This window comes from Numenius arquata, chromosome 1 (genome assembly GCF_964106895.1).
Source record: "Numenius arquata chromosome 1, bNumArq3.hap1.1, whole genome shotgun sequence".
Classification (NCBI taxonomy): domain Eukaryota; kingdom Metazoa; phylum Chordata; class Aves; order Charadriiformes; family Scolopacidae; genus Numenius; species Numenius arquata.
Genome location: NC_133576.1, coordinates 50,821,263 through 50,839,981, shown reverse-complemented (window position 1 = coordinate 50,839,981; position 18,719 = coordinate 50,821,263). Strand labels below are relative to the sequence as shown.

At 35.7% G+C, this 18,719-nt stretch overlaps 1 protein-coding gene across 2 annotated transcripts in view; it reads right to left on the bottom strand.

Moving 5' to 3' along the window:
• Nucleotides 1–18,719, bottom strand: part of DMD (dystrophin) — a 1,192,402-nt gene that overhangs the window by 168,727 nt on the left and 1,004,956 nt on the right. The window lies entirely within an intron of this gene.

Here is an 18,719-nt window from a genome sequence, read left to right as displayed (position 1 = left end):
TCTGGGCAATCCTGCTTCGGCAGGGGAGTTGGACTACATGATCTTTATGGTCCCTTCCAACTCTAAAAATTCAGTGAAAATTCAGTGAAATTTATGAATCAATCTTTAATATGATAAAGTATGTCAAAGTGTAACAATGAGCCACTTCTAAGGGAAAAATTCTGTCATTTTCAGGAGCACATTTTATTGCCATATGATGTCTGCACACAAAGGCAGGATAATTTATTTGCTATATTAGTTTTGCTTTCTAGTTCCTTTCTCTAAGCATTTTTAATACAGACCACATGTGGTCTGCATCTCATTTTAAATTATCAAGTAACTTTAAATTACTGCCTAGTAATCATTTTATCAAAGTGTGACACAAAAAAGGTCAAAAAAAGCCCATCCAATATCTCAGTGAACCTTAGGAGTAAATAGTATGAAGACGTTTGTAGACATTACAATGCCATGAACTTCTCTAAAGGTAAACATTGTTGAAAAACTGTTCCTCAAATGTCTTTCAAAACCAGACTCGACTTCTCCTAATTACGTTAAATTACCCTACAACATAAGGAGTTAGACTGACTTAAGTGGCACTCATATACAGTGAATGACTAACGATAAATCTGTAGAATACACAATCACAAGTGATGTGCATTTTGTAAAGGAAAGTGCTGAAAACGATGCAAGTGCCATCATGTGAGAGAAGAGGCATACATCAAGTTCATGACATAACAGTTGACTTCTCCATTTCACCACTTCTATACAACTGGAATAAAACTGACATTACTGGAGAGAATGTGATCCGTTAGTTTCAGCGGCCCAAGGTCCTCGGCTGTGACTCTGTGACTTGTCCTTGGGATGGTCAACTAGGTTCCTCCAGTGTTGGTTGGTTTCCAAGATGACAGAACACCTCTCAGTTAGTGTTAGCAATGCCATGTTGTGTATATATATAAAAATATATATTTTTATATATTTCAATTTTATAAATAATACATATATCTATATATATCTGATAGAATAAATGCAGATCAATAGATGCAAAGTCCCCACACTACAATGCCCATTAATGCAGTTCCTGCATTAAACCAAGTTAATTTTCTATTAATTTGTATGGCAATAGGATCAGGCTCTGATTGAAAACTTCATTGCTTAGGCAAAGCACACAGGCTTAAGCTTATAAACCACTTATTTTTAAACATATACTTAAGTATCTGGCTGACTTCAGACCAATTATTTGCATCTGCAATGTTGACATGAAAGTACTGGTCTCACTTGAAGATTGACATAAATGATTAGGTAAATCACACAATCGTCATACAGTGAAATGTTATGGTGAAATAGAAGATGCTTCATAATTAGTCAACATGTTTTTTGGTAAGGTAATTTTACAGAGCAGAAAGGCTAAGGCACGGAAGCAAGTCACAAGAAAAGAAATCAAATCATAGAAATATATATATTTTTATTAGTTAGGCAAATCAAAACTTAAGAAACAACAACAAAAGAATGCTAGTAAATGCACAGCCATTGAATTAATGCCAGTAAGTTTACAATTAAGAACTGTAGACAGAAAAGAAAAAAATATCCCCAGAAAGATTTGGCATATGACACTGTATGCTTAAAAAAGTTAGTGACTGTAAGGCTATAAGTGTCTATAGTTAATGACTATAAGACAGTTCATCACAGACAACCAGTCTATCAGTCAACATACATGAGTCTAGAACTAAGTTTTTGCTTTAGAGTAAGTGAAATTCAATGCGAGTTTTCTTTTTATTCAACAACTATTCAAACAAGTTTAATAAATAATAATAATTTCTATGTCTTCTAGAATACTTATCATCTGCGTAAGCAGAAATTTAGAATTTCTGCTGGATTGTAATTTTCATCAGTGTGATTAAATGTTTTATAGAAATATTTATATTTTTAATCATCAGTTTGTAAAGTATGACTGATTCATTTTTCTATTTTTTCCTTCTGTATAAAAAATACTATACATATCACAGGTTTATATCAGAAAAAATAGAGGACTATATTGCTGGTAATTTAAAAACAAACATACATGGTGAGTAGTGTACCATTACCATAAGGAGACCTATTCGAACCAATTAAATTGCTCAGGGTGTGAATGACTTCTCAGTGTGAACAGCAATAGGAGAAACAGCCCCAAATTATCTTCATTATAACTGTCCTTATGCAAGAAAGGATTTCAATGGTATGAGATACTGTAGGTGGTAGATTGGATTTTAAATGATCTGTACAGTATTGCTAGAAAATACTTTAAAATGCTGTGGAAAATTAGAAAGAACTCTAGAAGGCACCCTAACAAGCCAAATACTAAAAGTCTAGAACATACAGTGGCTGTAATGAAAAGCTCATCTTGCCCAGTCGCTCGTGTGATAGTAGCCAATACAATTGCTTAGGGAAGAAAGTAGGGGAAAGCATCAGCTTCCCTGCTCCTTGCTGTACTCTTCTAGCTCAACAATGTGGGTCTCAGAGATTCTGGAGCCAGAAGTTGTATTTCTGTGTCAATCAGATCTTGATGGATTTGTCTTCCATGAAATTATTTACTTGATTTTTGAACTAACATAGGCTTTTACAATCCAAAAATATGGTATGGTAAGCTCAATATTAGGTTGAAGAACCACCTATTTTTGCTTTTTTTTTAAACCTATCACTTGAGACCTACCCTAATTCTTGGCTCATGAGAGACAGTGATCAACCTTTCCTGAAAACTATCATGACATTTGTCCCCTTCCATTCCTCATAAAAAACTAACTTTAAAGAAGAAAATACTGTTAATAGTTATAGCTGTTTATACGTCCATTAGAATACTTGATCAAATAGTCATCTGGGTCTGGTGATTTGGTACTCTTAATTTATGTATTCTTGCTTCAAATAGCTTTCTCTATATTTTTCTTTAGCCACTCCATCTTTCTAGGTCCTGCAAGAGTCCATTTTGATGGTATGGATTTGTTTTCAGTTTCCAGTATTAGTGTCTCCATGCTGTCTTCACACACTTTGCTCTTTTGTTTCCTTTTCAGCAGGCTTCCTCATTCATGTGTATCTTCCTTTCTGAAAATTGAACATTGCTGTATTGGATTTTTGGGTTATTTTTCATCCTTGCAGAGATGCTGACCTTTAGTTAATAATGATCCCTGTTATGATAGCAATGTTTTAAACTTTCACTGCTCAGTACCAAGCCAAATCTCTTCCTTACCAGTTACCATCTTGGTGTTTCCTAGTACTAGATATTTTCTATTTAGGGCTGGAACTTCAAATCAAAAAGGATTTTAGACTAGTCTCTGTAAGTGCAGATTGATTTCTTAAGTATTTTATAATATTCAGGCTAAGACCCCCCAGATTACTTGCAGGTTCTTTTCTGCATGTTTTCCATTAAACTTGGTTGTGCTTTGGGTATCCTGTTCCAAAGTAGTAAAAGCCACCACATAGCCCTCACTTATTTCCAGAATACAAACTCTATTAATGAAAATTTCATGGTTTTTAAATTATGATTAGGGCATTTTTAAGATTTCCTTCCTTCCACATTTCACATTCCAAACCAATGTTTTTTTAACTTTTCTCTTTTATTTTGTGATCCCTAACATATAGAAGAGTATTGACAACTTCTTTGGAAGGCTGTTCAATGTTCAGAAGAGAGATAAAATAGAAAAAGTCTAGGTTTAAATATTTAAATATTCACCAAAGAGAAATGGGTTTTGTCAATGCCATGGAAAGGGCTTTTTTTATTTTTTTTTACAATCCATAAATTAGTCCCATAAAATCTGAAGGGAAATTCATGAATTGTTTGAGTAGAAGAGTAAATAAATAGCAAACAAGCTTATTTCAATAACAACAGAGATATCATATACTTGCTAGCTTCAGGGTGCTTCCATCGCAAAATTCATACATGAAAATTCAGGAAGGAACATTGACTCTACAATGCATATTTTCCATTTTGCAACCCCTCTCCTCCTCAACCACATGTGTGACAGCTCACTAACAAGTCAAACACAGTATTCAGGCATGCAGCCAAAATTAAATCAAGTGCCTGTAACTTCTGGCCCACTGGAGTTAATGGAATAGTGTGACTAAATCACACTATGACACTTTGAAAATACACCCTGAAGAGGAATTGTATTCTCAGAACCGTACTTATTCACAGAAAAAAACTTAAAGTAAAATACAGGATGGCTTTTATTTGTTGCTTGCTACTGTAAAATGTCAGTGGGTCCTCACAATTGCTTTTTCTCTTACTGTGTTTATTCCTACTGATCCCAACACCTACCATATGTGTTTAGATGTAGTCCAGAACAGACAGACTTGTCAGAACAAACATCAATTATGTAGCTGTACTGAGAGCAAGAAATCATTGTTGTTTAGCATTCACCACAGCAATAAAAGGAAAATAACAGCACGTACATATATTCTTATGTACATCTCAGTAGTACTGAGTTTAGCTGTATTTGTCTTAAAAATTATATTAAATAAACAGATACCATCTAATAATTACTTATTCGCAATTGTTACACAATTGTTCAATTCTAAAATTCAAAAAAGTAATGGAGCTTTTCAATAATGATTTCAAATACAATCACTATTCTTATTGGCTTCTACTTATCCGAAATATTTCTGCTATGAAAAATAGCTTAGGAGCACATTAATTTTTTGCTACCTTTGTCCTTCATGTAGCATTAACAACACTTGGACTTACATTTATGAGTTTAGAAAAATCTCTGTAAGACCATGTATAACAATTACACTACAACTACATTGTAATATTGCTTTCCAATTGTCCTTATCCTGAACACATTAGTAAAGATCAAGACTCATTAACATTTCCCATACTCATGGAACGAGGGACCACAAATCTCAGCAAATATACAGTAATACCTTTCTCTTGTTGGAAGAGAAGTTAAAGGAAGCAAAATTCATTTTACCAATACACCAAATACCTTAAATGTTCAGCACAAGCTTCTGAAAATGAGTCTCTCTATTTTTTGGTTATGGATGAAACAGGCACAGATACCTTTCTAAGATGGTAAAGGCAATTTGGTTTAACCTCTACTTTTTCTTCTCAGATTTTAAGAACTGGCAATTCTAGCAACACCAACTTTGATTTGAATGCTATACACATTTGCTTTGAGCACAAAAAGGGAAATCAGAACTGATCCCAAAGCTAGTTTCTCCCAAAGATAGTATATGCAAGACTTCAGTAGATAGTATCCCTTCTCACCGATGTTCTTTTTCTACAAGACACAACCCAAGGAATTTGAAACATTGTTTATTATCCTTTAAAAGGTGTGGAAAAATGGCAAAAAACCAAAATAAAATTAGTAATAATTTGAAAATCATGACAAGTCATCTTTGGCTTTCCAGCAATGGTATTTACTATTTAGGCAGTCCACACTTAGACATTAAATGGGGCTAAACATTGTAGCAGCTATATTTAGAAATGAAATGTTCTGTACTTCCTAACAAACATTTCAATAGCATGCAGGCTTAGGCATCTATGAAAACTGAAAGGTAGAACACAAATTTCTTACTTTTATTAGTGATTAAATGAATAAGAGATTCTACACATTTTATACATCTATTTGTGAAAATCATTGCAGTCATGCACTAAAGACATTTTTCACTTTCATAAAACCCTAAACTGTCCTGAAAAATACACTGAAAAAATTAAAATTAAAAAAAAAAAAAAAAGAAAAAAAAAGATGCCAAGTAGAATAGACTAATGAGTAATTAGCAAATTTGTCATCAATCTCCTATTTTTGTGGGTGGGTAATAAGGCTTTATTGTATTGATGATTTTGTAGACAGGTTATAGCCTAAGAAGATTTAATCAATTATTATAGCATGTAATTTAATTTGAACATACTACTTTAATTATCTCTAAAAGGAAATGACAAACTAATTGTCAGATCTGGAACTTCTAAAAATAGAGTTAACATTGCTATTCCAGAAATACAGAATCACGGAATGGCTGAATTTGGAAGGCACCCTTGAGATCACTTATTACAGTCCCGCTGCTCAGTGCAGGATCAGTGAGAAGCAAGTTGGCCAGGACCATGTCCAGTCAGGTTTTGAATATCTCTAAGGATGGAGACTCCACGGCCTCTCTGGGCAACCTGTTCTAGTGTTTGCCCACCCACAGGTGTCTTCTTGTATTCAGACGAAATGTCACGTTTTTTAATTTGTGCCCATCGCCTCTTGCTCTGTTGATGGACAGTATTGAGAAGAGTCTGGCTTCCTCTTCTTCATTCGCTCACATCAGGTATTTATACACATTAATAAGATCCTGAGCCACCTTTTCTCAAGGCTGAGCAGTCCCAGTTTTCTCAGCCTCTCTTCATAGGAAAGATGTTTATGTCCTCTAACCATATTTGGGGCCTTGCACTGGACTTGTTCCAGTTAAGTCCATATCTCTCTTGTACCAAGAGACATGCAGCTAAATCAGATCAGGATCCATTTGCACATTAAGGTGAGGCCGCCTTACAGCAGGTTCCCAGTGCTGACATTTCTCTACCTCAGCTCCCTTAGTGTCCAAGTGGAGTATTCATGGCCCAGAGCCTATCTTCAGGTTTTGTATATAAAAACGTACAAGGTGGAACAAAACTGACACATTCTACCCAGGACAATTTAACAGTCTCCAGCTTTTTCATTCAAAATGAGTCTGTTTCTTCCCTGGTGGGTTTAGTGTATTCTGATTCAAATTTCAGTGAAGCCTGGGATTGTCAGGTGCTAGCTCAATATGCTACACTTAGCTTCCTTTTAAACTCACACTGTATTTTTATTTGATTCTAGCGCTCCTGGGGACAGTCAGTGTTGAAACAAAATGGATTTTACCTGATTTGATTTTCCATCCTATATATTTTTATAAACTCAGAAATGACCAAGCAAGACTGCACTAGAGTAGAATATAAATCCTCCTCTGGGATAAAAATAGTTCAAATAGAAGACATCAGGGAGAAAGAAAAACAAATGCCTTTTAATTCCTATCCCATTCTGAATTCCGTATTTCTGAATCTGATAAAACATAAATTTTTCAAAAGTTATTTCCTACAATTTGGAAGACTAACTCAGTACTTCCTTAATAATAATGGTATTAAAATTTGGATAGAACAAACGAAAAACGAACTAATGTCAGGTATTAATCTTCTTTTCTGAGCTTTCCAGGGAAAAAGCTATGATTTGTAGCAATGTTGCATGTAGAAAAAAGATTATTTAATTATTAGGATATCTAATGTAATAAAAAGAAGCACACTAATAAATAGATACACATTTCCTGAAACACGTATCACTTTATTAGTATGAATTCTTGATTTCTTTTTTTAAAATCAACAGCTAATATGCATTTTTATGATCCCTGAATGGATAGTCTATGATAGTGCCTTGCTATTTATTGTGAAATTGTGTTCTCATCCACGGAGGAAGAAACATGAATGGAGGGGAAACATAAATGAGCAAATTTAGCCGGTAATTCACTCTACTAGAACAACTATAACCATGACATAACAAAGCCCATCACTGCTAAAGTGCTCACAAAGAGTGCTGCACCCATTTTTCCACATAATCATAGTTACTCAGTTACTTTGCAACCAAGACGACAGTCTGGCAATCTAGAGATGAAGAGCCTAGGAACTATAAGTAATTTGAAGCATTTCAAAGTGTAATCTGAAAGTCTAACACACATTAAATGAAGAACAGAAAATATAAAGGAATTTTTACAAAGGAAACTTTTCCTTTAGTACGGTTTCATTCAGCATCGTTAAAGCTAAAAGCCCTTGAAAAGATATACGTGCTCAGGTCATGGAGCCTCAGTCAAACTTGTTTTTAAACCATTAATAACACATTATCTATCTCTATTAGCTAACTGGTGAACAACGTATATTAGATATATACGAACATTAAAGGCCGAATAACCCATGTTCCTTACCAAAAGCTTTTTCACGTAATAGAGACTCACAGGAGTTTCTCCTTGCCCTCAGAAAATAGTTACTATAAAGTAGATCTCTGTTGTGTTGTAAGGCAGCATGGTATTTTAAAGGCAAAAGTAGTATTCCACTGACGAAAAAGAACGCAGTTTAAACCAGAAAGATTGCAACAACTGTATCACGATACTACAAAATATCTCAAGCTTCCACACATCAGCAGGCAGGCCCTATGCCTCAGGAGGAAAAACATGGATTCCTTGCATGGCTTTACAAAAGCCTAGCTTAGACACTACTAAGACACAGATTAAAGAGTAAAACAATTCAGACAAGAAGCTTCAAAAACTACTCCTATCTTTTTTAACAAAAAGCATATACAGATCTTTATTTTGATTTTAAAATACATCTTCTTTACTTAGGGTGGTGAGGCACTGGAGCAGGTTTCCCAGAGAAGTTGTGGAGGCCCCATCACTGGAAGTGTTCAAGGCCAGGCTGGATGGGGCTTTGAGCAACCTGCTCTAGTGGGAGGTGTCCCTGCCCATGGCAGGGGGGTTGGAACTCAGTGATCTTTAAGGTCCCTTCCAACTCTAACCATTCTATGTTTCTATGATTCTATGTCTTAAAATTTACCATGTAAATATTTCATGATGTTTAGCCTCATAAAGTTGATAATTTCTACCTTTAGCAAGGGTAACAGGGTTAGAGCTCAAGGTTAAAAGGAGTTATTACAGTCCATCCAGTCTCTAACCTCCAGAAGAACGCAGGTAAGATGGACTGTTCAAGTGCTTTGCTGAAAGCTATGTTTTCCAATTCTTGAATTAATATTGTAATTCCTGTCTTCAGCTTTTCACCACCACTGTATGATGTGCGGGGAGTGGGTGTGGGTGACACACAAAGTCAAAATCTTGAGGTGGAAATTCCTAGACTTCTTACATCTAATAAGAACATACTTCAAAAACACCAGAGAAGGGATTTCAGTTCTAACAGTAGACTTTAGCAGAACAACAACAACAATAAGCAACAACAATTTACTTCTTCAGCTAATTTAGGAGGAAAGAATACTAAAATAAAATGCTGAAAAGGAAACAGTTAAATAAAACATAAAAAACGAAACAGGTCTAGCAGCACCAGACACAGGTGGGGAAACTGTCAGGAGCAGTACCCACCTTCCCAGGCATTCAGGCTGAAACCCTTCTGGGTAGCAGGCTGCTGAGCAGGCTGCAGCTCTGGGAAATGAGTAGCTGTGGCTTATGCTGAAACTGATGAAAATTGTCATTCTTAATCATCTAGATAATTGAACCCAACTAAAATAAAACAATTTGCAGGTAAAAGCTAGAGAGAATAAAAATAATTTGAGTGACATTGCTGTCTGGACAAATTAGTGTCACTGATTCAATTGCCCTATTTGTAAATTGGGGATAATACTACTTCTATTGCAGCCTCAGAAAGAAGCTGAGAAGATTGACTCATACTACCTGGAACATGAGAAGCACTATAAAAGTGCTAAGCAGCAATTATAAGGTTTTATTATGTGTTAACCTTGGACAAAAAAACGAAATAAACCTCTATTAGGCTTTAAATATATAAAGATTAAAATGAGAAAAGTATAGCGCAAAGGGTCATTGATAAGCATCCCAGGCAATCTAACATTCATTGCACTCCCTACTTCAAGCAGTCCCTAAGTAATTACTGGGTACCAGTATATGAGCTTGATAAATTGATTTTATTTTGCTCATTGATTTGCCCATGTCATAGTAACATTATCATTACAGAATCTGCACACTTGATAGTTACAACAACAAAATACATTCCCAGGAATAGGAAAGTCAATGTTTTAAGAAAAGATTTCATTAAAACCATAATACTGGCAGACTTCTCTTCATGAAAAAAAATTGCGTACTCACAGAAAACAGATTTCTAGCACGCCTCTCTTTTCCCTCCTCTCTTGTCTTGCTTAACATACATGTCTCTGGTTATATATTCACTTCTGATGTGTCCTTTTGCTTTACATAGACATGTTTCAATAGCAGACTACATATAGCAGACCACATATAGCAGACCACATATAGCAGACCAGATTTCTATTCTAAATACTCCTTGGATATAATTTTTCTCCCCTTAGCCATGCAGCTCCCTGGGCCACAGTCACTTAGGAAGGCCTGAATAAAACGGTCCCATGGTAAAAAGAATAGTGTTACTCACATTGTATTATTTTTTCCTTGGATAAATATACATTTCCAAGTTATTAGAGAAAGAAGACTTTTGAACAGCATCACAAGAGTTAAAGAGCATCTTTTATTTAATGTCATGTCAGGGAATGTCAATACTTGATCATCAGACGTCTCTATATGTCCTGTTTTTATATTGCAAACTTAAAATAAACAAAAAGCTATGTTAAATGCTAGAGTCCCTGCAATAACCATGCCACTTAGGTACTTAGACATTAATGTTTAATTCTCCTTCTAAAAGCTCAAATCCCATTCTTATTTTTGATAAACTGATAAGGAACAATCTTTTAAAAATGTTCTGGTCTGACCTCAATTCTGAGCCTCAGAGGCATAAAACGACAGACAAGTCTTTATACATGTATTAGGCAGTTCTCTCAGCAGGATATCAGAAACCAAGATCAGAGATTACCAATACTTAAAAAGTCAAATTCTGCCTGCGGATGTGCGTGTTGAGCTCCCACTGAAATCAGCAGGGTGAGTTCATACAAGGGAAAATTTAGCTGTAAATGAAAACTGTTGATCTAATAATAGCATGTTCTACCAAACTGGGTTGGAGGTAGAAAAGATTTCCACTTTTTACTGGTCAGCTTTTTTTCTTCTTCAGAGTTCAGGAATTTTTCTTACTGTCAGGGAAAAGTTAACAGTATCACTTAGAGCAAGGGTCCTTAATCAAAGAGAAAATAGTCAATCTGTTCTATTAATAAATGTGTTACTTCAATTAACACAAATTTGGTTCAAACTGGGTGAAATCTTGTGCAGCTTTCTCCCAGGTGCTGGTTCTTTCACAAAATGATCCACAAGAGGCTGTTTCTCACACTAGTTGTTGTGACTCCCCAAAAAGTTAATCAAAGAATACTCTGTTAAGAGAAAAACATTAATGTTTCTGTATCTCAATTATGTTACTGTTTCCCAATGACTAGTATGGTCAAGGGCAGTCTTAATTTTAAAAGACTCCTCTAAGATTTCATTTCTCTGCCTGCCTATCATTTTCTTATTATCTCTGTGTGAAAATAATTTTGTACTCTCTCCTTAAAATAGGTAGCTTGATATAGACAAAACCCCTATGTAATCTGTTCTCCATAAAACATTCACTATAGCTGAAGTGGTAACATCTTAATATGACATCAGAATTGTATTGTTTATTTCAAAAGGACTCAGCAGAAGGAATGGTGATTTGCTTCAGGTATTTAAAATGGGCTTAAATATCGGCTACTGTCATAGTTATTGCCATAACAAACTCTCCAATCTTATGTGACTGGTTACAGAGGAAGAACATAAGGCAGATGAGATTTTTAGATTAAATTTGTATCAGTTTCAAATACATGACTATCACATATTAAATAACCACTTGTGATTATATTTCTTTTCATGTGAGAAAATAAATTCATTCATAAACTGTTAAAATGAGATTAAGAGACCACAGGACACAACTGAGTAACTTTCATCTCCTACAAGCTAAGAAGCATAGCAGAACTAACTTAGCTGGTACAACTACATGATGAAGCACTCCATGGTTTTTAACCCAATTTCATATTTCAAACAAACCTTAGAAAATTAAACTTGCCTCCAATAGTGACAACCAAACAACCCTACTAAATTCTCTGTTGTATAAAACTACCTTTGAAGAAAAAAAAAGAAAGTAAAAGACACCAGGCTGTACAACCAATTAGGTAATGTAGTTAGCAGAAATGTCTTTGATGTTTTACAACATCCTAAAAGTTGACCCATTACCAAATTCCAAAAAAACTTCAACTATTGCTTTCATCACAGCAAACTCCAAAAAGTTTTAAATTTAGAAAAATATTCTATATAATAAGGACATCTGTAGGATGTCAAAGTGTTCCAGTAAATTTAAATATGATTTTGGTTTATTTTAAAATAAAGTTTATGTTCTGATGTACTTTATGGATGCTTTAGTTAATATTGGAATTAAAACTGTAGCAGAAGAGTTTTTGTCATTTTGTAAATTTTGTTTTGTTTGACCATATTTATGTTTGAAACCTTAAAGTCCCCTAGAATGCTATTAGATCATCTTCTCCTTGTATACTATCTTAGAACAACCTCTAGTCTACAAATATTTCACACCGATGAAAACTGTTTACAGAGATCATCTCTCATTTTCTCAGGGATGATTTTCTGGGGTTTGCAAAGCTGGAAAATGAATTAGGAGGAAATATGTATTCTGTATGAAACAATTTTTAAAAATCACAGAGTCCAGCACAGAACTTATCGTAAACTGTCAAAATACGTCTTAGTCAATGAGTACTAAAACTGTTGAAACAATACTTTAGGGCCACTTACTTCTGTAGGCTTGCCTGCTACAAACTGTAGCAGCAGTGAAACCAATCGGTGATGCACATGAAAAAGACCCGTCATTAGACATGCTAGAAATTTGAAGCAAAAAAGGGGTTGGGCTTAGAATAATGCAGAAAGATAAGTAGGCAATGTAAAAAAATTACGTGTTGTCATGTGGAACAAAAGTTTGTTTGTTCAGAATACCAGGCAAGTTAATTTACTTTGAAATAGTAGTAATTTGCTGTTGATATAAATACAGATGTCCACATGTAAAAAAAAAAAAAAAAAGTCTTTTGTTGGATTTGGTTGGTTTGTTTGTTTGTTTGTTTTTCAAGGAACATAACTAGAGACTATCAGTAAAGAAAGGGAATTAAAAAGATCTCAAAAGTCACTGTATGTGTAATGTCATTTTACTTTACAGACTGGACTGCATGAGCTCTGCCAGCTTAACTTAATGAATATCTTTATTTTATGTTAGCAAAAAATTACAGGAGCATAGGCATCACATTACAATTTGCTTTAAATGGATCTAGCACTGCTATTAATATCTAGCTAGTTGGAAATTCTGGTTATTCAATACATCTTCCAGGTAATCATGTCTTGCATAGTTTCTATGGTTTTATTTAAAACTGATCTCTTCATGTCCAGTATACATCTTGATTGCTAGGAGGGGATGAATGTGAACTATTGTCTTGGTTTTATGTGTCATTCATTAATTTTCTTGTACATGATCCCTACTAATTCCTTACAAAAATCATTCTTTCTTCAGGAAGGATAGAAAATTAACAATTGCTTAAACATTTCAAATAATTCAGGAGGAATTTATTAGATGTTTTGTGAATGAGAACAAATTAGAAATTCAAAAACTTGCTTTGCTCTCAGATTCTCCATTGCAAGCAGCTGTCAGCACAGTTCTCTCAAAACAGCACAGTAAGAGTTCACTTTTCTGAAATACCTCTTTTCAGCACAGCAGTAGCTGAACAGTACCAAAAGGAAGTACAGAAGAATATATAAGGTTGGTTGGTGTTTTTCTTAACAAACTGCCTATGATCATTCGTTGTCCGGTAACTGAGGCTGCTGATTTAGTATTGGAGTGTTTGTAATAATATGTTATTTTAACCTTGCCAAATCTATTTCTTTTCTTTCCATGGCCACATAGGAACACAACTGAAATTTAGCTAATTATCGTAAGGGGTTGTCTTACTTTCTGTCTCATTTAGAGAAGAGATGACTAGAGACAAAAGGACTGAGTGCACACAGAAAGTAATTTTGGAGTAGATGATGAGCAGATCAGTTCATTTCTGATCTATGCATAATTGCAAACTCTGTTCAGTTTACAGATTAGAAAGAAGTTTCAGGTGGACACTTCCCAGGGAACGTTTGTCAGTAACATACAATTGTCTACAACTGTCAATTATGCCCAAGAAATTCTGAATTAAACAGCATATAATTCAGGCCTGACCTCTCAGAAAAAAATGGTTACTTATGCAGTACTCATGAATTTCTCATTGCCTTTTGTTTCATGATTTTGTAGAAAATAATTAGTAGAAATTGTATTAAAATTGCAAATAAGAATTCTTAGAACCTTTGTAACACTTGTAACATTAAATATATTAAAATTTGTTACATTAAATATATTAAAATCCATAATCTATATGCAAGGTTCATAGTCTTCCCATGCAATTGATTTATTCATAACTGTAAAAGTGAACCTACAAGAACAACCACCAGTTCTTAAGAAGTAAGATTAAGACTTTAGTGAAAATTGTTCACAGGAAATGATTTATGTCACTAAACTCTATTCTACTTTTTACAGTTAAAATCATGACATTGAGTCAAGGTGCTCTCTTTATGTGACAGTGAAGGAGAACAAATCATTCTATAACAGAACGGAGTTAATTGAAAATAGGGCTACAGAATTCAGCTTTTATTTGGCAGGCCTTGTTGTTAAGATATACACCTCTATTTTGAACTAGAGAAACCACAGACACTACTGCCTATTCTTCGTCATTTATTTTTTTTTTATTCTTTTGCAGTTGTTAAAAAAGAGTAAAAAAAAAAAAAGGAGTTATATCCCCCATGGAGTCCAGAGGCTCTGCTGTTCATTTACAGTGTTGTCTGTGACAGAAAACTGAAGCAGTTATATGCCACTAGCGATATGGTAGAGTATCACTGCCGTACGAAAGTATTGTGCTTTCATAAGCACCTTTGAGTAGCTGAGCTACCTTTAGTAAGAGATAAACCACACTGTTAAAATTAAATTGTCTTCTCTGTCACAAAATTTTGTGCACAACATCCCAAAATAGTGTCCTCTAGTTTAAAACAGAATTTTTCAGAGTGTACAAGTATCAAAATTTCAACTACCTAAGGGAGCACTTCTGAATACTCAACAGCATCCATTCCTCTTAGTATTTCTCAGCAGATGTCTACAGACAAGCAAGAAAACAGTGAGAAGATACCAGCATGACATGCAGTGATTGTTGCACTAGCAGCATAACCATTATCAAGGTTTTGGTTGGTATGGAGCAAAGGAGGGTCTGTGGGGGAGAATGAGAGGAAAGGTAGTTTTGCTACCAATTCCTGGAATGGCTCTTAGAATAAGATAACCAAATGGATGAGGCAGGTATGATTGCATATATCAACACTAGGAAAAGCTTAATACAAAAACTGAGTGATGGTCTCATGTGAGCTAAGTGTTCCTGGCATTCTGTTGAGGAGGAAAAATTATTAGTATTTGCAAGAAGAAAGCATCTGTTGAATTTGCTGCAGAGAGAAGTAGAAATCCCAGGTCATGTCTAAAATATGATCTGAGCTACAATCAAAACAATAAGCTAATGGATATTAGGGGACATTTAACAGATTCATTTGGGCTTGAATTGAATTGAAGACAGGTGAGTGGTGGTTTGGATTTTAATGGACAGAAAGGTGTGCTTGGAAGAGAGAGAGAGAATTTGTGTTATTCAGAAAGTAAGTTTTATTTCAGTCTGCAGATAAGATCACTCAGATGAGAAAAGAAAAAGGGGAGAATAACAGAGAAGCAGAGAAGTCTGACAATATTTTGATTCTAGGTCATCTGTAGTCTACTTTACATACTTTCTAAAACTATTTTTCTCTTGTCCTCAGTATCAGAGAGGAATACCAATTGGTACATTAATACAGACCATGGATCTGTAATAATAATCTATTGATATTGATCAAGGATCGGTTATTTTGTGTGAGTTCCACGCACAGTTATGCCGTGACCTTAATTGCTCCAGCAACTATAGCTAAAGAGAACAGTGACAAATGGCACTGGGTAAGCTCATTCCCTAGGAAGTTATTCATCAGCTTAGGTTTTGAAAGGCTAATATGATCCCAATTAGGAGAAGGGTTTGCAAGAAATGCAATTGCATGCGACCAGTATTTTGAAGATCTGCTCAGAAGGTGCTTAGAGTGCTTAGATGTACAGAGAGTAATAGGTACTTTCCCTGACACTGTAATATCATCTGTCATTGTGATACATATAACAAAAAAAACAGAGCAAGGATGAGAGATGTATAATATATGAATTTGATAATGTCGGGTTAATAAAATAACTTATAAGGAATATTGTTTATGATTAACTTTTAACTGACGGCTATATAACTGTCTTCTTCAATAAATTTACTTTTTAATTAAAACATTTTCAAAGGAAAAGTATTTAACCTTTAACTGAATCAATTACTAAGGGGAGCAAGAAGAAAACAGTAACCAGGCATGTGTTAGACCAGCTTATACAGGCCAAATAACAGACATCAGGCATCTAAAATCATAGAGTTGAGTCAAATGTCTCAGCGATTCTCCCAGTCTTGAATATTATAAGCTATTTTTTAAAATTGCACATTAGGAATTACATAACAGATTTAACTCATTTTCCATTTCCATTCTCATAAGCCTACAGCATTTTGGGGGATTACTCTACCAGAAATTTCTCTTGCCCCTTCAGTCTTCCCATCATTGGACCTCCAAAGCAATATTTTGTTTACTAATCACAGAATCACAGAATCATCATGGTTGGAAAGGACCTCTGAGGTCATCGAGTCCAACCATACACACACAAAAGACGCCTACAGTCTCAGCCACTAGAGCATGCCCTGAAGTGCCACATCTACACGTTTCTTGAATATCTCCAGGGATGGTGACTTAACCACCTCCCTGGGAAGGCTGTTCCAGTGCTTGACCACTCTCTCAGTAAAGTAATTCTTCCTAATACCTAATCTAAACCTCCCCTGCTGCAGCTTCAGACCATTTCCTCTGATCCTGTTATTATTCCCTTGGGAGAAGAGGCCAACACCCACCTCTCTACACCCTCCTTTCAGGTAGTTGTAGAGGGCAAAGAGGTCTCCCCTCAGCCTCCTCTTCTCCAAACTAAACACGCCCAATTACCTCAGCCTCTCCTTGTATGACTTGTTCTCTATACCCCTCACCAGCTTGGTAGCTCTCCTCTGGACTACAAATATAATACTGTTATTGAAAGTTTATTTTATGTAGTTGTTAAAATCTTATGAAGAAAATAAACATGCATTACATTTTGTAGAAAGGTATGGATTTGCTTTAATTTCTTGTACAAAAGTAGCCAAAATAGAATCTTTATCTTGCATCTTTGATAGCTGTGGAAATGGATGTCCCGGTTTGAAGTAAAAACAAACCAATTTTCTGTTCTGTAACTTTACATCCTAGCTAGGCCTCTTCTAACTCTCTGAAATTAACAGCATATTGTGGAGAAAACTGCTCGTTCTCAGAATGATAAGACCAAAGTGTGTGCTCCATGCCAAGGAATGGTATGCAGGGAGGCCCTTGCTTATACTTACTGCCATAACAACCAAGGTCAGCCCATTTCGTTATTTGCCCCCTTAAGAGGGTCAGAAACGGAAAAAAAGTAGAGGGGTCCCATCGGTGGGGAGGAGTGGACAGGACAGGTGACCCAAACCTGACCAACTGGAGTATTCCATCCCATCTGCCCCATGCTCAGTATAAAAGCTGAGGGATAAAAGGGTCAACCCTCTTCCTGCGATGGCCGATGTCCAGAGGGGACTCTGTCTGTTCATCTGCCTTTGATCCCGATCCGTGTGTTCCTGACTCCAGAGCTGGAATCCAGTTCCCATCCATCGCTGAGTCCAGTCTGGGACTTCCCCAGTGCCTACCGGTGACGTGACTGTCATCCTGGGAGCTTGATACAGTTTTGTATATTTCACTGAATTTCACTGAATTTTTAGAGTTGGAAGGGACCATAAAGATCATCTAGTCCAACTCCCCTGCTGAAGCAGGATTGCCCAGAGCATGTTAGAGCACGTTACTCAGGACTGCATCCAGGCGGGTCTGGAAAATCTCCAGAGAAGGGGACTCCACAACCTCCCTGGGCAGCCTGTTCCAGTGCTCTGTCACCCTCACCGTGAAGAAGTTTCTTCTCATATTTGAGTGGAACCTCCTATGTTCCAACTTGTGCCCGTTGCCCCTCGTCCTCTCACTGGCAACCACTGAAAAGAGTCTGGCTCCCTCCTCCTTCAACCCACCCTTTAGATACTTATAAGCATTGATAAGGTCTCCCCTCAGCCTTCTCTTCTCCAGGCTAAAGAGTCCCAGCTCTCTCAGCCTTTCAATATATTGCATCTATTTCATTATTTTCTTCTTTATTTTTATTTTAATATTAATTCTTCATTAAAGTAGTTTAGTTCATTCTAAACTTCTGAATCTCCTTCTCTCTTTCTCTCCTCTCTCTCTCTTTTGGGGGGGTGGGGAAGAGGGGAGGGGAAGGGCCATCTATCGGTCTGGTTTTGGTAAATTTGGCCAAAACCATGACAATGGAATACACAAAAAAATGGCTTCCCAATACTTTGAATATCATTTAAACAAAATAGAGGGGTGGGGGAAGAAAAACTTACTAAATTTGATCATTATTACTGAGATAGTAATAATGGCTGTATCTAAGTTTATCAAGAGAGGGTCAGAAATGAATTTACTATCCAACAAATCTGTTCGACATAAAAATGGGCTTAAATTATGTCTTATTGCTCCTGTCACAGACAATATACATACCTTAAATCCCACTTTTTAGGTTTGAAAAATTAAACTCAGCAATTAAGGCTAGGATTGTGAGTATATGTTAAATATTTGTACACTTCAGGTAGATATGCTAAGGATATAAAGGATCAGATCAAAGTTTCTACAGTCTAGCCAGTTCACATGTAAAAAATGCAAACTTGAAAACTTTTTAAGGATTTACATGCTCTGTTTTACGGTTACATAAATTATTGGTCTTGATTTACAAC